The sequence below is a fragment of the Chelonia mydas genome, chromosome 11 (genome assembly GCF_015237465.2).
Source record: "Chelonia mydas isolate rCheMyd1 chromosome 11, rCheMyd1.pri.v2, whole genome shotgun sequence".
NCBI classification, from domain to species: Eukaryota; Metazoa; Chordata; order Testudines; family Cheloniidae; genus Chelonia; species Chelonia mydas.
The window spans coordinates 7,908,614-7,925,909 of NC_051251.2; the positions used below are offsets into that span (position 1 = coordinate 7,908,614).

At 45.8% G+C, this 17,296-nt stretch overlaps 1 protein-coding gene across 4 annotated transcripts in view; it reads left to right on the forward strand.

Annotated features, from left to right (window-relative positions):
• Positions 1-8,701: 8,701 nt before the first annotated feature.
• MRAS (muscle RAS oncogene homolog) overlaps positions 8,702-17,296 on the forward strand; it is a 61,334-nt gene continuing 52,739 nt past the window's right edge. For 2 of the 4 annotated variants that reach the window (XM_043525392.1, XM_043525391.1), the window contains exon 1: positions 8,720-8,909. The gene's annotated coding sequence lies outside the window, so the exon portion shown is untranslated. Of the gene's footprint in view, positions 8,910-17,296 lie in introns of all 4 variants that reach the window. The other 2 variants (XM_043525390.1, XM_007061302.4) reach the window with 2 other exon arrangements.

The following is a 17,296-nucleotide window of genomic DNA, read 5'->3' on the forward strand; positions in this document are numbered from 1 at the left end:
AATCTGTCGTAGGTATTTCTTTAGATTATTAAGACTGAAATAATTGTAATAAAAGTCCCATTTACCGCCTCCCATGTCTGTTTTATTTTCTGTATTTCATTCTGCTTGGGCCTAATTCTCCTTTCTCCCATGGAAGCATTAGGGTTGCAAGGTGTCCAGTTTTTGACCGGAACACCTGGTCAAAAGGGGACACTGGCAGCTGCTGACCGGGCCATTAAAAGTCTGGTTGGCAGCACAGCGGGGCTGGCAGGCTCCCTGCCCAGCTCTGTGTGGCCCCCAGAAGCAGACGGCATGTCCCTCCTGTTCCTAGGCAGAGGGATGGCCACAGGGGCTGCCCTGCCCTGAGCACCAGCTCCGCAACTCCCATTAGCCAGGAACCATGGTCAATGGGAGCTGCGGGGACAGTGCCTGTGGCCACGGGCAGCGCACAGAGCCCCGTGCACGCCCCTTCGCCTAGGAACCGGAGAGACATGCCAGCCACTTCCCGGGAGCTACCTAAGGTAAGCAACACCTGGAGCCAGCACCCCTCACCCCCTCCCGCACCCCAACCCCCTGCCCCAGCCCGAAGTGCCCTCCTGCATCCTGAACCCCTCATTTCTGGCCCCGCCCTGGAGTACACACCCCCAGCCCAGAGTCCGTACCCCCTCCCACACCCCAATCCCCTGCCTCAGCCCAGAGCCCCCGCCCACACTCCTAACCCCTTGGCCCCAGCCTGGAGCCCCCTCCTGCACTCCAAACTCTTCATCCCCCGCCCCACCCCAGAGCCCACAGCCCCAGCCAGAGCTCTCACCCCCTCCCACAACCCAACCCCCTGCCCCAGCCTGGTGAAAATGAGCGAGAGTGGGGGAGAGTGGGTGACAGAGGGAGGGCTGATGGAGTGAGCGGGGGCAGGACCTCGGGGAAGGGGAGGGGTAAGATGCGTGGCAAGGGTGTTTGGTTTTCTGCAGGTGGAAAGTTGGCAACCCTAGTAAGCATGACCCCATTGATATCACTCCTGGTATGCAGCGGTTTCAGGTCAGAACCCAGCATGTTGTAACTAGACTAGTTTGCAGGGCCGGCGGTGTGGGGGGAGGTGTGTGGGGGCTATAGCCACCCCAAAATTTGCCTTGCCCTCCCATAGCAGCTGCTGCTCTCCAGCCACCAAGCTCTGAAGGCAGAATGGAGAGAGTGGTGGCTGCTGGCCAGTCACCCAGCTTCAACAGCAGAGAAGTAAGCCTGGGTTGGCAGCTGGGGATCCTGAGAGCAGCAGTGTCCCTGCCCACTGGCGCATGCTGCCCAAGGCAGGTGTAGGCTCCAGGGCTCCCCACAGCAGCCCATACTGACCCGCACCAGCCCAGGCTCTTGGGCCCTGCCCCAGATGGTTGCTGCTCCCTGAGGGCTCTGCCCGCCCTGAAGCCAGGTCCCCCCGCCCAGGCAGCTCTTACCGGCTGCGAGTAGCCAGCACCCCACATTGCCCGGCTCTGGCTTCTGGCCTCAGACCTGGCCAGGGTGCAGGACCTCATGGTGAAGGGGATGCAGCTCCCTCTCCAATTTTCTGTCTAGCCCACTTCACCCCCCCCCCCTGCCCCCCACTAAGCAGAGCCTAGCACTGCCCCTACTAGTCTGTTTCACTTCCTGTTTCTAGTCGGTTTCCCTTGCAACTGGGAAATGTTTGCATTTAAGGAACCCTTTTCAGTAACTTTAAATATTTCTCCTGAGAGGATGTAAATCCTATTTTAGCAGAAGTTAAATTTTGGGCCTACTCTACTTAGCAGTGTCCCTTCAAGTTTAAATCCATGTGTTCTTATCCATGAATATCTGTGAAATGAACACTTCACTGATTGCAGTGTCCCTGGTGGTTGTTCTAAGTTCCTAAGAGGAAAACTAATTGCCTTTTACGCTCAGAAATGTTAAATTCAGCTGGAGCTAATTCCTCAATAGTTAAGTGAATCAGTCATTAAGATTTCAGCACGGAAGCAGCACAACCACAGTGACCCTTACAACTATATATCACACAATCTTGCTCTTGGGAGAAATATATGCAAGTCATCTCTAATCCATTCCATCTCTTCACATGCAGCTCATCGAACAGAGTATGAACAAACTGCCTGGAAATGTCCTCAATAGGCTTCATCTGGCATTATCTCCCTCTCGCTCTGGGTCATTGATTTCTTCATCTCTTTTTCCTTAAAACCCACGTCGTAACACGCCGTGCTACATGCAGAGCTGAAGTATTGTGCCTTTGGAAGCTTTCAACGACCCAAGTGGCCTTTTATTGCTGCTCGCATGAAGACCACCTGGATGCATCTCAAGTGTCTTTATTGCCTCAGCCCACTAAATAGCAGCATTCACTTGGCCAGCTTTTGTTTCATCATGAGAAAAGAGGCTAAAGCTGTTCTGGTTTTGGAAATTAGGCAAGATTCAATCTCCTTCCTACAATGCCTCAGTACACCTGAGAAATGGCTTCAGATCATTATGTACAACTGTAGCAGCTTACAAGGTTACAGCTAAGCTGTACCACCCTATACTGGCCACCATCTCCCATCCACTTTAAGGTGCTTTAACCCACCATGGAGTTAAGGTTATTCCAAGGCCTACACTTTGGAGCAGCCCAAGGTACACAGGCAGTTTGAATGAATACGGGGAGGACCGAATCCTGAAAGCCCTCTGTGCATGGAATTCATTATTTCAACAAGAATTCTACACACAAGGGTTTCCGGGATCAGGCCTTCCAAGTATGATTCTACGCTGTGAATTGAGTCTGTAAACATTACATTGCAGGGTTCCAAGTGGAGGGCTCAATAGCTCAACCTTCCCTCCTGGATTAGAACACAATCATACATAAACCATGCATAGATGTAATACAGTGGTCCCCAGAAGTAATGCATGGGGTTGCAATATCTGTCACAGTCCCATTGAGTTCTAATGCAAGGTAAGGGGAGTGGCTACATCCTCAGAGAACACAGCGCACCTCAGAATCCCTTCTGGTCCTTGTCTGCAGCTATTCTTCTCATTCAGGCCTTGGTGTATATACTGAGGTATGTAAAATAACGGGCAAGCATAGAGAAGGTAAATTTGAAAGGGAGGTATCCTATTGATCTTTCTTGTAAAATAAGAAGAAAGGGGTATTCCGTGAAAGGAAACATGGACACTTTTTTTGCATACACGACACAGCCAGGCCCTGAAGTGAATAGGTGTGCCAATGTACACCAGCTGGTGTTCTGGCCCAGAATTCATTGTCCCATTTCCACAGCAGTTCAACTGAAATGGAAGATGGTGCAGTGGCCAGCACTGGTGGTCAGGAATTAAGTGCCATTCCTGTGTGACCTTGGTAAATCATATAATCTCTCTGTGCCCTGCTTTCCCCATCTGTAAAATGGGGGTTACAATAGCTACTTTATAAAAATGCTGTGGGAGAGCCTTAGCTTACTATTTGTGACGCACATGGGGTGTATCACGTGGAAGAGGCAGTGGAGGGGCAAATCAGCCGCAGTGGAGGGGCAAATCAGCCTAAATCAGGATCAGAGTAAAGAGGCCCAAAAGAAATCCTTTGATTTAACCTTCGAGTCCCTCCTTATAGATTGCTTTCTGTTACAATGAGAGCACTGTGCTTCCTATTAGTATCTCGCTTATGGAGAGTATGATGTGCCATCTTTCCTTGCAGGGCATGAAGAAATATAGACCAAAAGGGTATTTATTAACTGCTTCTCTATAACCATTGCATAAACAGTCACATAGGTTGTTTCTTCTTTCCATCTTGATCTGCTTAAAAGGATCCTCCTTGATCAGCTTGTCATAAAGCTCTTGTAAATGTTACAATCAGCCCACACCCCATCATGATGAACAAAACCTGTCCGATTTCTTTTGCAGTCACATGTAAACTTCCATAAGCATATGCGGCTACATCTCAATACCACTAGGTGTCCTCTGTTACTAACTAGCACTCAGGGCCAGGCATTAAACACCAGTTTATCAGGGTAAGTCGTGGGCTGTTTAAGCTGTTATTTGTATAGCCTGGCTGCACAGTTCCCATGCCATCTAAACAATGATTGTCCTTCGGGGCTATGAACAAGGGACCGTTATTAGCTGAGAGTTGAACTATTTTCACAGTGGTAACATTTATAATTTCAGCACTGGCTTGGTTCAGATCCCAAGCAGTCAGGAGCTCCACGTGTGGTTGATTTGAGTATCTCTAGCTCACTCTGTCTCTCTCGCTCTTTTTTTTTTTTTTCCTCTCCATTTAAAAAGGTTATTTACAAAACACCAGTCACACAAGGAAAGCAGATCAGTCTTTGGGCTTGGCTTTCTGGTGCTACTCTCCAGACTTTGTTACAGAACACATGTAAGTAATAGCGGGCTTGATTCCTCTCTGTGGCAAAGCTCCCATCAGCACAAGGCAGCGTGTGTATGGGCAGGGATGGGAGAATCAGGGGGTCAGTTACAGATCGCTGCTTCTGCATGGCCTCACGGGACTGTACGCCAGTGAAAGATTGGTGTAGTGTAGCAAAGCCACATGCCCTCACCACCCCTGCCACTCCCTCACCCTCTCATAGAACACACCTATGCTGGGGGGCTGGCATGGGAGCCAGTTCCATGCTTTTAGGGAGCATCCCTCCATAAGGCTATTTGCAGCCAGAATCCACTCCTTTGCGTGCCTCCTTAATGGAAAGAGAACACCACATACTGTATATAAGCAGCCCACCTACCTCCGCCACATAACCCCCGCATTACACTCTGGAGATAATCACAAATGTGTGTGTCCGCCCACACACATGCGTTCACGCACTGCAGAGATGATTCCAATTTAACATGCAACTAACACCCTTCAGGCAATAGGAATCTCACCTACAATTAGAAAATATTTCCACCAAAAGCAAACATAACAAAGTCAATGGAACGTCACTCATGCTTGATTAGTCAGTGAGGTCAAATGGAGGTTTGCATAGGAGTGAGGATGTCAGGGTTTGTCTCACTTGTTTTAAAGTGATTTTCTTTTAACTTTGATTCATGCAGTCCCTCAGTACCTGAATTCTGTTCTCTTAATGAAATGCTCTCCACTTGGTGAGTGTAGGGTTGCTTGTGATTGCCAGCAGTTATGCAGACACCAGTTCCATAAGAGCTGGACTTTGACCACCAACTCACATAGACCACTGACTAAATGTGACTTTAGTTCACTCTCAGTCTAGGCTAGGTGTGAACTGGTGACCAAGCCGTTGAGCATTCTGAGAGCCATTTCCAACCGCCCTGAGTCATCTGCTCACACTTCAAGCAATTTACTGATACTACGTATAGGCAGTTTGCTGGTGACTGTTCTGACTGCATCTATATGTGGCCACAGATAGCTATGGCCCTAATTGTGGAATAATATGTACAAATAATGTACGCCATTGGTAAACAAAATCTGCTAGCCCCTCGCCCTGCCCCTAGACAATTCAGAGGGTTTATAGCCGCTTTTATCCAAATTCTGCCAGGAAACCAAAATCCAGTTTTAGAGCAGGCTGGGAAAAAGAAAACATTTCATGAAAATTTAATCCAAAAATTGCAAATTTTGATAAGTTTTGACTAGCTCTATTCAGTGTTCCACTACATAACCTAGCTATAGAGAAGACCAGCAGTGGGGATCTCTTCCCACTGATAAAGTGCCCTTTGTAGGTTCAATTGAATAGAATGTCTTCAGCTTTATTTGAGTGTGACAGTCTGATTCTGCAACATACTGAAATACGCTGAAATAGGCATCACATTATGTAGGGACTCAACCCTGGGAGAAATTTACATCCCATTGTTTCGCTAATATGTCCCAGGAATAGTCTGCTGCTGCCCCAGATAGCAGGCAGAATTTAGATGAAAGCTGGATTGTCACATCTCATTTTACCTGTTTACATTTATTTTTTATTTTGTGTGGGTGATGTAAATCAAGAGAGGCATCTATCCTGATTGGAACAATCACGGCTAAAGCCCAGGAGTCAGGAAATGTGAGTTCTCCTCTTGACTTTGTTGCGTGACAAATTAAGCCAACATTTTCATACTTGGATGGCCTAAGGTTAGGCACCTAAATCTTTATGGGTGTGCCTAAATCATAGAATCATAGAATCATAGAATATCAGGGTTGGAAGGGACCTCAGGAGGTCATCTAGTCATCTAGTCCAACCCCCTGCTCAAAGCAGGACCAATCCCCAATCAAATCATCCCAGCCAAGGCTTTGTCAAGCCTGACCTTAAAAACTTCCAAGGAAGGAGATTCTACCACCTCCCTAGGTAACGCATTCCAGTGTTTCACCACCCTCTTAGTGAAAAAGTTTTTCCTAATATCCAACCTAAACCTCCCCCACTGCAACTTGAGACCATTACTCCTTGTCCTGTCCTCTTCTACCACTGAGAATAGTCTAGAACCATCCTCTCTGGAACCACCTCTCATAGTGGCCTGGTTTTCAAAGAGATGTCTGAGGTCAATGGGAGCAGTGAGTACTCAGCAACTCTGACCATCAGACCATTTTAGGGGCCTAAACATGTATTTGCGTGCCTGGATTTAGGCATCCAAGTTTGAAAATATCGGCCTTACCCACTCTGTACCATACTTTCCCCATCTGACTGGGGATAATAATACTTCCTTACCACACAGGGGCTTTGTAGGACTAGATGTTTGCAGTGTGCTTTGAGATCTTCACTTAGTACCATTGACAGCATGGGCTATATTTGTGTGCACGTGATTTGCAGGATCAGGGCTCAGCTCTGGGTCCAAGATTTGTGGTTAAAGCACTGAGTTGGGACTCTGGAGAGCTGGATTCATCTCCTCACTCTGTCTCAGACTTCCTTTGTGACTTTGGATAAGTCAATTAATCTCACTGTATCTTTCCCCATCTGTAAAATGAGAATAATAATACTTCATTTCTCCAACTCTTTGTCTGCCGAGATTGTAAGCATTTCGTGACAGGGGCTATCTGCTGCGATGTGTACGTGCAGACATAGCACAATGAAACCCCATCTTGGGTAGGTTCTCTAGGGTTATACACACAAGTAATCTGTGTGGGGAGGGCAAGTTGGGAGCATTCATTTTCCTAAGTAACTCTGTGTATGAACCCAAGAATTACACATCTGCTTAATAAAACATACGGCAGATAAGCCCTGTGACAAAGTGAGAATTTTCTGAAATATTTTTATAAATCCTATGCATGCCTCAATTTCCCTCCGCAGCTTGCATTGTAAAAAAGTTTTAAGTCTCCTGCTAAAACCGCCCAGTAGGCATGAGCTTGTGTGTCACCTAGCTCTCTGCTTGGAAGGAATAGGGCCGTTAGAGAACTGGCTGAAACCAACCCTTCATCAACAGAGGATCCACATCAACATCTACCGGCAGGAAACCCCAGCAAATGGAACTTGGGAACTGAGCAGGAGACAAAGGAGGTCAGGGGCGGGGAGAGAGAAGGATGGGGAGGAAGGGGGGAGACGAAGGCTACAGTAATAGCCTCCCACAGGAGTCTGACTTGGCTGGATTTGCTGCAAGGAGCCATGGAGAGAAACAGGGTTTGCTGGTGCCAAAGCTCCAGCCTCAGAGTTTTGGAAGCCATGAACCTGCCCCTGTGGAACTGTGGGTACTTGGGGCATGTCATATTAAAGATATCACTCCCAGGAGACTGGTTAAAGGCTGGGCATAGACCAGACCCTCGTAACACAGTGACAGGCCCTGACTCAGCAAGATACTTAAGTATCTAACCTCAAGTCAAGGACACTACTCAGCTGCTTAAAGTTAGGTGCATGGTTAAGTATCTTGCGGATTTGTGGCCCAAGATACTACAGTATTAAGGGCAGTATCAGAGCCTGATCCTGCAAACCCTTATTCACACAAGTCGTCTTCACTGATGCAAAAAGTCTCAGCATCTTTAACAGGACCAGGCAAGTGAAAAGGACTACTTGGGCGTGATGGGGTTTACAGGACCCGGATCTCCACTTCCCAGGAATGCAGTAGTTGGCTGAGGTTGGAAGGATTCAGCACTATGGGTATAATGAGGATGTGACACAACCGGTTGATTTGATTTCTCAGCCCCAGACGAATAGGTGGGTCGGGGTTAATATCGCTGCCACTCCTGTCAGGAGGGGCCCTGCTGTATTGAATAAAACGTCAGTGTTTGTGATCAACTTGGTAAGTTTAAAAAAAAAATTTAACTCTACAAGATCTTGCTCTGAAGAACCGGCCACTCTTCCATCCTGGAATTGCACAGCACCTGCTGCGCACTCAGATGGTGTTTCAGACGCTGCTCAATAAATAATCATTTCTTTTGTGCTGGAGGAGGTAGAAAAGTCTGAGGGCTCACGAAATCCATCCGCTTCATTTATGTGACAAAACCAGTGAACAAGCCCGCGTGTAAACCGCTCTGTCTGGATTCTGGGAGACGAATGAAATGGTCTCACGCTCCAGAAACGCCTTAAGGTCCCCCTGCCAAATTCCCCACCCCTCAGTCCACCTTAAAGCCAACTCATTGGAGCGCACTAGGCGGACTAGTCCATTTGTCAAAGGGAGGGTTCGCTGCTTTTTCTGATCCAGATCTAAAGAGCAGCTTTGCCCCTCGGGACTAGGCTGGCCCCGGTGGGGAAGGGTTGGCGGTTCTGAAGCACCCAGCCTGTTTCCGAAAGACCCCAAACAGCTGATATTTTGCCCGCCGAACTAGAAACTAACCCGCCCCGCCCCCCCTTTAGAGCCGTTCTATTTTTAGCCGCAGATGTTGCAATATAAAGAATGCTTGGGGTGTCAAGCCGCCCGCAGAGAGGTGGCTGCCGCTTTAAGGGCAGCGGGAGCGCAAGGCAGGGCGGAGGGGGGGGATTAATGATCATCGCTGCGCTGGGTCTGCCAAAGGCATGGGGATACGGTAGGCGAGAAAGGAGCAGCTGGGTCCGGGCAGGGCGCTTTCCCCGCGACAGGGCACGACTTGGGGCTGCCTGGTGAGTGGCAAGAGCTGGGAGCAGCGAGGGGTGTGTCTGAGCCCTGTAAAGCGCTTCAGGGGGCGCTGGGCTTGGCAGCCGGGCTGGCGCAGGCTGGGCTGACAGCGGCCGCTTCCCCTCGGGTGGGAAGGCGGGGGGCGGGGGGTTGGCGCGTGTCGCTGTCTTTTAACACTTCTCCAGGTAGGGTCGTGTGATCCTTTCCTGTATTGAGTCTGGGGGGGGGGGCGGCCTGTGGTTGGGTTTGAAACGTGTCCTGGACAAATCTGCTGTTTAGAAGCCCGAACAAAAGTTGAAGTTCCCCTTCCAGTTCTGGGGAGGGGTGTGGGCCGGTTAAAACACTTTCTTTTTAAAAAGAGAAGTGAGCTGAGGTTTGATAGGACAGTGAAGCATTACAGCTCTGTTGGGAGACAAAACGTGAGATGTTTCTTCACTGTCTAAAGATGGTTTTCTTTCTAAAACCCCCAGTACTTTCCAGCTCAAACTTTGCGGTAGCGGGTGGCACTCTGCTTTATTTTCTGTTGCTCCTAGCAAGACATGGTCACTGTGGACACTTTCCCCTTGATTCGGTATGAGCCACGTTTCATAGACTGCTCCATGGAGAGAGATTCCTGGACCATATCACTTTCTCTTTTTCTACGGTCAGGGTCAGAAAGAAATGACTTACCCACAATAGCGATTTTGGAGGCAACAGCTTCAAGGGTCACCTTCTCAAAAACATTTCAGGGGTGCTGGAACTTGGGCTGCTGGGGTGTGGCAGCACCCCCTGGCTTTAAGTGGTTTCCATCAGATACAGGGTTTACAGTTTGGTTCAATGGCTCTCAGTACCCCCACTATAAAAATTGTTCCAACACCATGGAACATATGCTACTTTCTTTTTTCCATTGACATGATCACCTTTTTTTTTTTTTTTTTTTTTTTTAGATATGTGCCTAGTGGGTTTGATTATCTAAAGGTTAGAGGGGCAGGGCAGCGGGTGATTCTTAGTGATAATGTGTAAATTAAATACCTTCTTTTATTAAGTGTCTATCTCTCACAAGAGTGAACCAGTAAGTTCAGGCTTACATTTTTTCAAAGCTGCCTAGGAGATGTGGATGCCTATGTATCATTAACTTTAATGGGACGTAGATGTCTAGATCTCTGAAATTCCCCACTTCATTGTCTTGTCATAAGCTGGTTTTGGACTACTGCATATATTTGAGAGCTGACTGGGAAGTGGGGCCTTTCATTTTGTACTTTTGCTCTAGAGCCCAGAGTAGTTTGCCAGACTTCTAAATGGGATCTGTAGATACGGAAACTTCTGTCTTAGAGGTAATGGAAACATTTTGTTATCAAAGACAATGCCAAATATATTTAGTAAGACAACTAATTAGCTTTACCTCTTATTTGCCTTGAGACAAAGTACTAGAAACTTGTGATGAAGCTGAAAACTCCCCAACTACTTCAATTTCTATCTGTGACCACTGGTGATGTGAATTAGTAATGATGCTTTGTACTACTTTCCATCAAGAGCTCTACTTTGCAAAAGTAGTAAATCCCCATTTTACAGACTGAGAAACTGAGGCACAGAGAAGTTAACTGGCCATCTCCAGATGAGGCAGGAAAGGTTAGTGCTGGAATTAGAACCCAGGATGGCTGACTCCCCATCCTGTGCTCTAATCACCAGGTCATGCCATGCAGCCCAATAAGTCTGATTTATTAACAGACAGTGTTACTCTAATCATGTTACATATCAATTTCTAACCTTTCTAGGGTGAAAGATGGAAACTTGAGACTGTAAGCTTTTGTGTATACAGTCTGTAGCACAATGAGACTCTGGCTGAGGCCTCAAGGAACTACTGCAATAAATAACATTAACCCTGGAGCATTGCTCTGTGTAAAGTCAGTTGGCCAAAATTTTCAACTTTGGTTACCTAACATTAAGTATCTTGGCCATTTGCTATACTGGGTCTCATTTAAGGTTACAGTTTTAATACCAAGCTTATTGCAACTTTTAAGGGGCACCATCAACTGGAAAATCATATTTGTCTGATCTGGAAATTATTGTTGATACAATAGCTGCAAGTAACAACTCATGCACCAACCTTGTGGTCAGATCTGTGCAGCCAAATGTTTGTATTTGCAGAGTGCGCCACTGAAGTCAGTGGGACCCTGCGTAGGAGCAAGGAGCTGTCCACACCAATCTGATTGCAGGATTGGGGCCTGGGATTGCAATAATCAATTTTTTTCTCTATTTATTCTTTTTTACCTGCATTTGGAAGCACTCTCCCCCTCTGTGTTGCCTTGCACCTGAATCCCATTTAGCACAGGAGACACCATTGCAAAATCAGGCCTCAATCAATTTGTCCCTTGATGGAAAGACTCCTTGGATGAAAAGACCCTTTGCAGAGGAAATAAAAAATTAACAAATTAAAATAAATATATATAATCTAACCCATGCTGTTTAATGGTCTCTACAAAAAGCTGGATTTCTTTCTCCATTACTCAGTTCCCAAAACCTGACGCTGACAGTGTCCATCTAAATAACGGTTCAGAAATGGGAGACAGAGGCTTGTTCAGCACCAGCTATTATTCATAACTCTTCCTTTAATTGTTTGAATTTCTTCTTCCTTCGCTCCAGTGAATCCCACAAAATACCATGTGTAGCCTGACGATGCAAAGTGGGCTAAATTCATCTCGGGCATGGCTGCACTGAAATCAATGGTGCCCACTTCTCTGGAATGATGTGACAGGCAGTTTGTATTTATTGGAGCATTTGGTGGGGGTTTTCACAAGCTCAAGATTTTGACAGAAGTAATTGAAAAAAACCAAAGCTTTCCTTTTTCTAAGGTTTTTTAAACAGGGACTGAACCTAGCAAAAGCGGGGAGAAAAACTGGATCAGCTGGCAGTGCAACCAAAAGATATTTTTTCTTCTTGGCACTGAAAAAGATACGTTGACATTTTGGGGGTGGAGAGAGCAGAGAGAGAGAGAGAGAGAGAGAGAGATGAAAGGTTTTTTAAAATAAAACCTGAAGGAGAAGATGTTTTACTCTTCCGAACTGGCAGGACTGCTGCCCCATACCTGAACTGGTGCTGTAACTGGCACTGAAGCAACTAATGTAAGTCCAAATGAATGTAGTGCAAATTAGTGTAATGAATCATCATAACTGGCATCTTGCCCTAGATTCCCTTGCACTTTCTGGCACAAAATACAGAGATGATTTTATATACCAGGGATAGCTTTCACATCTATTTCAAACCACAGAGTATTCTGGGGTGATCTGAGGAGTCCTTGTCATGCCTAACAGGGCTTATGCTCTGCTCTGCTGATAATTCTGTTTGCACAGTCCATTTGGAGGTCATTGTGAGGGAACTTGTGGTGTTTGCTGTGTCTGTCCTTTTTTCTTTTCTTTTTTCTTTTTCTTTCCTTTGCTTTTATTTTCCTGCATCCCTGTGGTGGGGGTCAACACAAAGTCCGAGGCATCACCTAAACTCTCAAAATAGTGCCTTTGCACTGGCTCAGTGCATAGGGATGAATTTCTTGCTAAATAAGGCAGGAAGTGAAACCAAGTCTCCTGAGTCATAATTCAGTGTTTTAACCACAGGCCCAGCCGTCCTCCTAAAACTGCCCATCTTTCCTCAGGATGTGATGTTCCGTGGATTTTATCTAATGGGTCTAGCCCGCTTGTGTGAGGTTCACTCCACTGGTTCCTGCCATTGGGAAACAAGGAGAAACTCTCCAACAGTTGGACCTTCTCTCCAATCTAGCCTGCTTTCTTGCACCCAAGAACTCTGGCATCCTGAGGAAAGAAGGGTGGGTCTCAGGAGGAAGGCTGTGTTTGTGATTAAAACACTGAATTATGGCTCAGGAGACATGGGGCCACTTCCTTCCTCTGCCACAGACTTTCACTGTGACCTTGGCTAACTCATTTGATTTCTCTGTGCCTTATTTCCCCAGCTTCTGCTTGCATGGTACATCTTTCTCTGTCTTGTCTATTTCGATTGCAGGGAGGAAGGGATTATCTTTTCCTATGTATACATGCAGCCCCTAATACAGTGGGGCCTCTTGACACAACTGTAATACAAATAATATTAATGAGGCCACAATAACCGTGACATGAGACGAGTGTCTTCAGAAGCCATTCTGTAATGACAAAGTGTATAGGGGGCAGTGGGAAAGAGACTCTGATAAGGAATTCAGGTCTCCAGGAGCGTATTATAAACAGGGCCGAGAAAGAGAAATGATCTTAAAAGTTATGGAAACAAACCTTGAAAGTGGCCTTTTAGAAATCTAAGTTGTTGTTCTCGGTGTCTAAGGCACTGACAAGTTAATGAAATGTAGAGCCAGAAACTTCCTGTCAGGGTGGTTAAGCACAGGAATAAATTGCCCAGGGAGGTTGTGGAATCTCCATCATTGGAGATTTTTAAGAGCAGTTTAGACAAACCCCTGTCAGGGATGGTCTAGATAAAACTTAGTCTTGCCATGAGTGCAGGGGACTGGACTAGATGACCTCTCGAGGTACCTTCCAGTCCTACGATTCCATGATTCCCTTCAGTCTAGTTCACATCATCAGGGTTTTTCTGTACATTATCCCCCCAATTCACAATGAGGGAACTAAGGCCAAAAAGTAATGTGACCTTCCCAAGAGCAACAGAGCTATGATTAGATTTGGAGAATTCAGACTAACTGAAAACAGAACTGGCATGAAATCGGCAGATGGGAGAAACGTACGCTACTCGGCTTAGGGGCGATGGCACGTCTTGCTGCTGCAGTAGTTGAGAACAGAGAAGATCCTTGGGAGGAGACAACACAACCGTGCTGCCATCCTCGACTATCACCCCTACAGACTTGCTAAAGGAAAAACACAGCTAAGGGGAAAATCCAAGATTGAGAAAGAAGCAGCCAACATCTCAGTGGGTCGATTCTGCTTGGGTACCTCAATGTAAATCCAGAGTAACTCCATTGGCTTCAGCAGCTTTTACAACAAGCTTGGCCGTACAGATCTTCCCAAACAGAAGGGAGCAATAGATTGATAGATATCAAGGCCAGAAAGGACCGTTGTGATCATCTAATCCGACTCCTGCATAACACAGGCCAGAGAACTGCCCCCAAATAATTCCTGTTTGGTTTTAAGATTTATGGCTCTCTGATTAGCTGTTTTAGAATCAAATGAAGTGGTCACTACGTGTGGGCAAATATTGGTGAGGGAGTGATGAGGAGGGAAAATCTGCAATGGGATACGACTGACTAGATGTCCGCTGCCAGGTGGTGATGAAATAACTATGATAGAATGATGAGATCCAGTGAGATAAGTATTGAGACAGCTGGGGGAAAGCTTGACTATTATTTTTTTTTTAAAATAGTTTACTGTCTTTTTATGGGTAATCCGGTTTCACATTGGCCGTGTGTGTGTAATTTATTTTTTCAGTAAGTGACGACGAGTCATTCACCTGTATTGAGCTGGCAGCAGTTTCATTTGAGGAAAGATAGTCCAGCGGTTAGTGAACTAGCCTAGTAGGTGAGAGATGTGCTCAAATCCCTACTCCATCACAGACTTCCTGGGTGACCTGGGGGACAACTTACTTAGGTCCAGATTTTTAAAGGTACTTAGGCATTGCCGCCCTCAGTATGGCAACACCCAACTCTCATTTTCAAAAGAGGTTTAGACACTTGACAATTGAAATCCTTCTTGAACAGGAAACGTAGGCTCATAAATCAGTTAGGCATTGCAACGCTGAGTGGAGCAACACCTAAATACCTTTTTAAAAATCTGGGCTTTAGCCTCGCTATGCCTCATTGCTCCATCTGTATAATGGGAATAACAGCACTTCCTACCTCAGAGGTGTTGTGAAGATAAATACATTAGATTGGGAGGTGCTTGGATACTACAGTAAATGGGGCATGTAGGTACCCACAGTAGATCAATCATGGGATAGCTTTTTACTATAGCATTTCCTTCAAGATGGTGTTCAGCCTCCACTCTCTGCAGCTGCCGCAGCAAAACTCTTGGGGCTGGTTTCTCCAGGCTATGCCCACTTTGCACCAGACAGAAATGGCCAGGAGAGAATTCCCCTTGTAATGTGGCTGCTCCACGCTTCTGAAAACTAGTCCCTTGGTAACTTGTGGCCAAAATCTGCCATCCTTAATTTCCATTTGCCGTTGTCTCCACTGCTTGATTACAAACCACAGAGCTTAGCTCGTTGACTTCGAATGGAAGTTTTCTGAGTAGCTCTCTGTGATGTAGCTCTGCACTGTGCTGGCTTCCCAGGTAATGCAATGCCCTGTGTAGCCTGTTCACTCCAGCTCCAAGCCACAGCTCTGGTTTTGGGGATACAAATGGTCTGACTCGAACTGGCCTGCAAGTTCAGCTTTTGCTCTGTAAATAAGAATGCTGGTGACCATCGAAACCCTGAAAGGTCTATTTTAAATTCTTTCCAAATAGTTGAGGTGTAACTTAATACAATGAATATGATTTTTCATCACAGAAGCCTTTTTATTGCTACAGACTCTGCACACGAAGAGTCTGTAATGCAGCTGCTCACTTCCAAATATGTTCATGTTGGTACTTCAGGTTAACAAGGAGATGGAAACCTGAAAAACTCATTGATTGGGGGGTTTTATCCCTGGGATGGAGGGGGCCCAGGATTTTCACAACCGTAGAAAAATGTCTCCTGCTGGATCACCGATAGCTCTTCCTGCATCAGCCAAATGTAAACTGAGGTTCTCCTTGCCAAATACAGACTAGACTCTGCTTAGTTTCTGAGACTAGACAAGAGCACGGCTGGGGTGTTTATGGATCCTCTGTCTCTCTTTATCAGATTAACTGGCAATTGGAATCTCTCTGATAAAGCATGATGGACCAGATCCTCAGCTGGTGTAAACTGGTATAATTCCACTGAAGTAAAAGGGGTTGCACTAATTTACACTGAATGAGGGGGAAATCAAATTCAGCTCCACTGAGGATCTGACCTGTTGTATGGGTCCAACTACCTTTTATATTTCTTGGGTCCAGTTCTAATCTCAGAGTTACATTGATGTAACAAACTTCAGTAGTAAACTCCTGATTTACTCCAATGGAAGTAAGAAAAGACTAGGTTCCTTAGTTAAACTCATTTATCAGCTGCTTGTTGTCGTTTATTATTTGCATTATCATAGACTATCTCTTAGTTTTTAAAAAAAAACAACCTTGATTGCTTAATTATTGTAAAAGATAACATGTTCAAAAAACATATGCCTATGTTTCTTTGGGATTTGAGCCCTAAAACCCTAAGTCCATTTTGAAATGGGAATCAGGCTTCAAAGTCACTTGGATGCAGATCCTCAAAGGTATTTAGGTGCCTAACTCCTGTTGGTGGTCAGTGATGCACTGATTTCAACTTGCCATCGACTTAAGTCCTTTTGAGGAGCTGGGCCTTATGTACTTCTGAAAACGTTTGCCAGAAGGTTATTATGACTTAGTTTCTTTAAATTCTCTATTCCGAGATAAACCTGGGTGCCTCTCTTTCCAGATACTGGCTGAAAGGGTTGAAAAGAGCAGACTTTTAAAAAACACGACTACCATAGATAATCTTGCTAGACAGGTCTGAGAAGCAGGCAATGCCCATTCTTTAACTTGCTGAAACAGCTGCAGTGGAACTGGTTCATTGTTAATTGTCCATAACCCCGACGGGAAGATGTATGGAAACATTCGTAAGCTACTTAGAAAAGACAGTTATCATGATGATTGATATCTTGGCCAGCATCGCAGGCAGAACTAAATCAAGTGTTTCTCCAAAGAAAACCAGTGTTGTGGCTTCCCATAGTTTGAAAATAGATCTGTTTTAGTAGTATTTAATTCTCAAATCATCAGTCCAAATGCTGTTATCAGTGGAAATCAATATACTTGCAACAGTCCCAAATGGTTCAGTAATCACGTTTGCATAGGTAAGACTTCAATTTTCTTACAAGTTTGATTTCTTTAATACTGACCTCAGGTACTTACTTGGCCTCGTTGCCATAACAGCTGAGCACTTCACCATCTTTAATGGATTTATACCCACGACACCCCTATGAAATAGGGAAGTGCTACTATCCTAATTTTTATAACTAGGGAACTGAGACAGAGACGCTAAGAGTATGTCTACACGACAATTAAAAAACCTGTGGCACCAAGTCGCCAAGGCTGGGTCAGCTGGCTTGGGCTGCAGGGCTATAAATTACCAATGTCGATGTTCAGACGCTGGCTGGAGCCCAGTCTCTGAGACCCCAGGACGGGGGAGGTTCTGTGGCCTGCAATGTGTGGGAGGTCAGCCTAGATGATCACGATGATCCCTTCTGGCCTTAAGTCTATGAGACTGTGTAGCTGCTTATTCTTTTTGCAGTCTTGCAAAACTGTTTAAGTGTTGGGGATTTGAATGATTAAATAGCAGA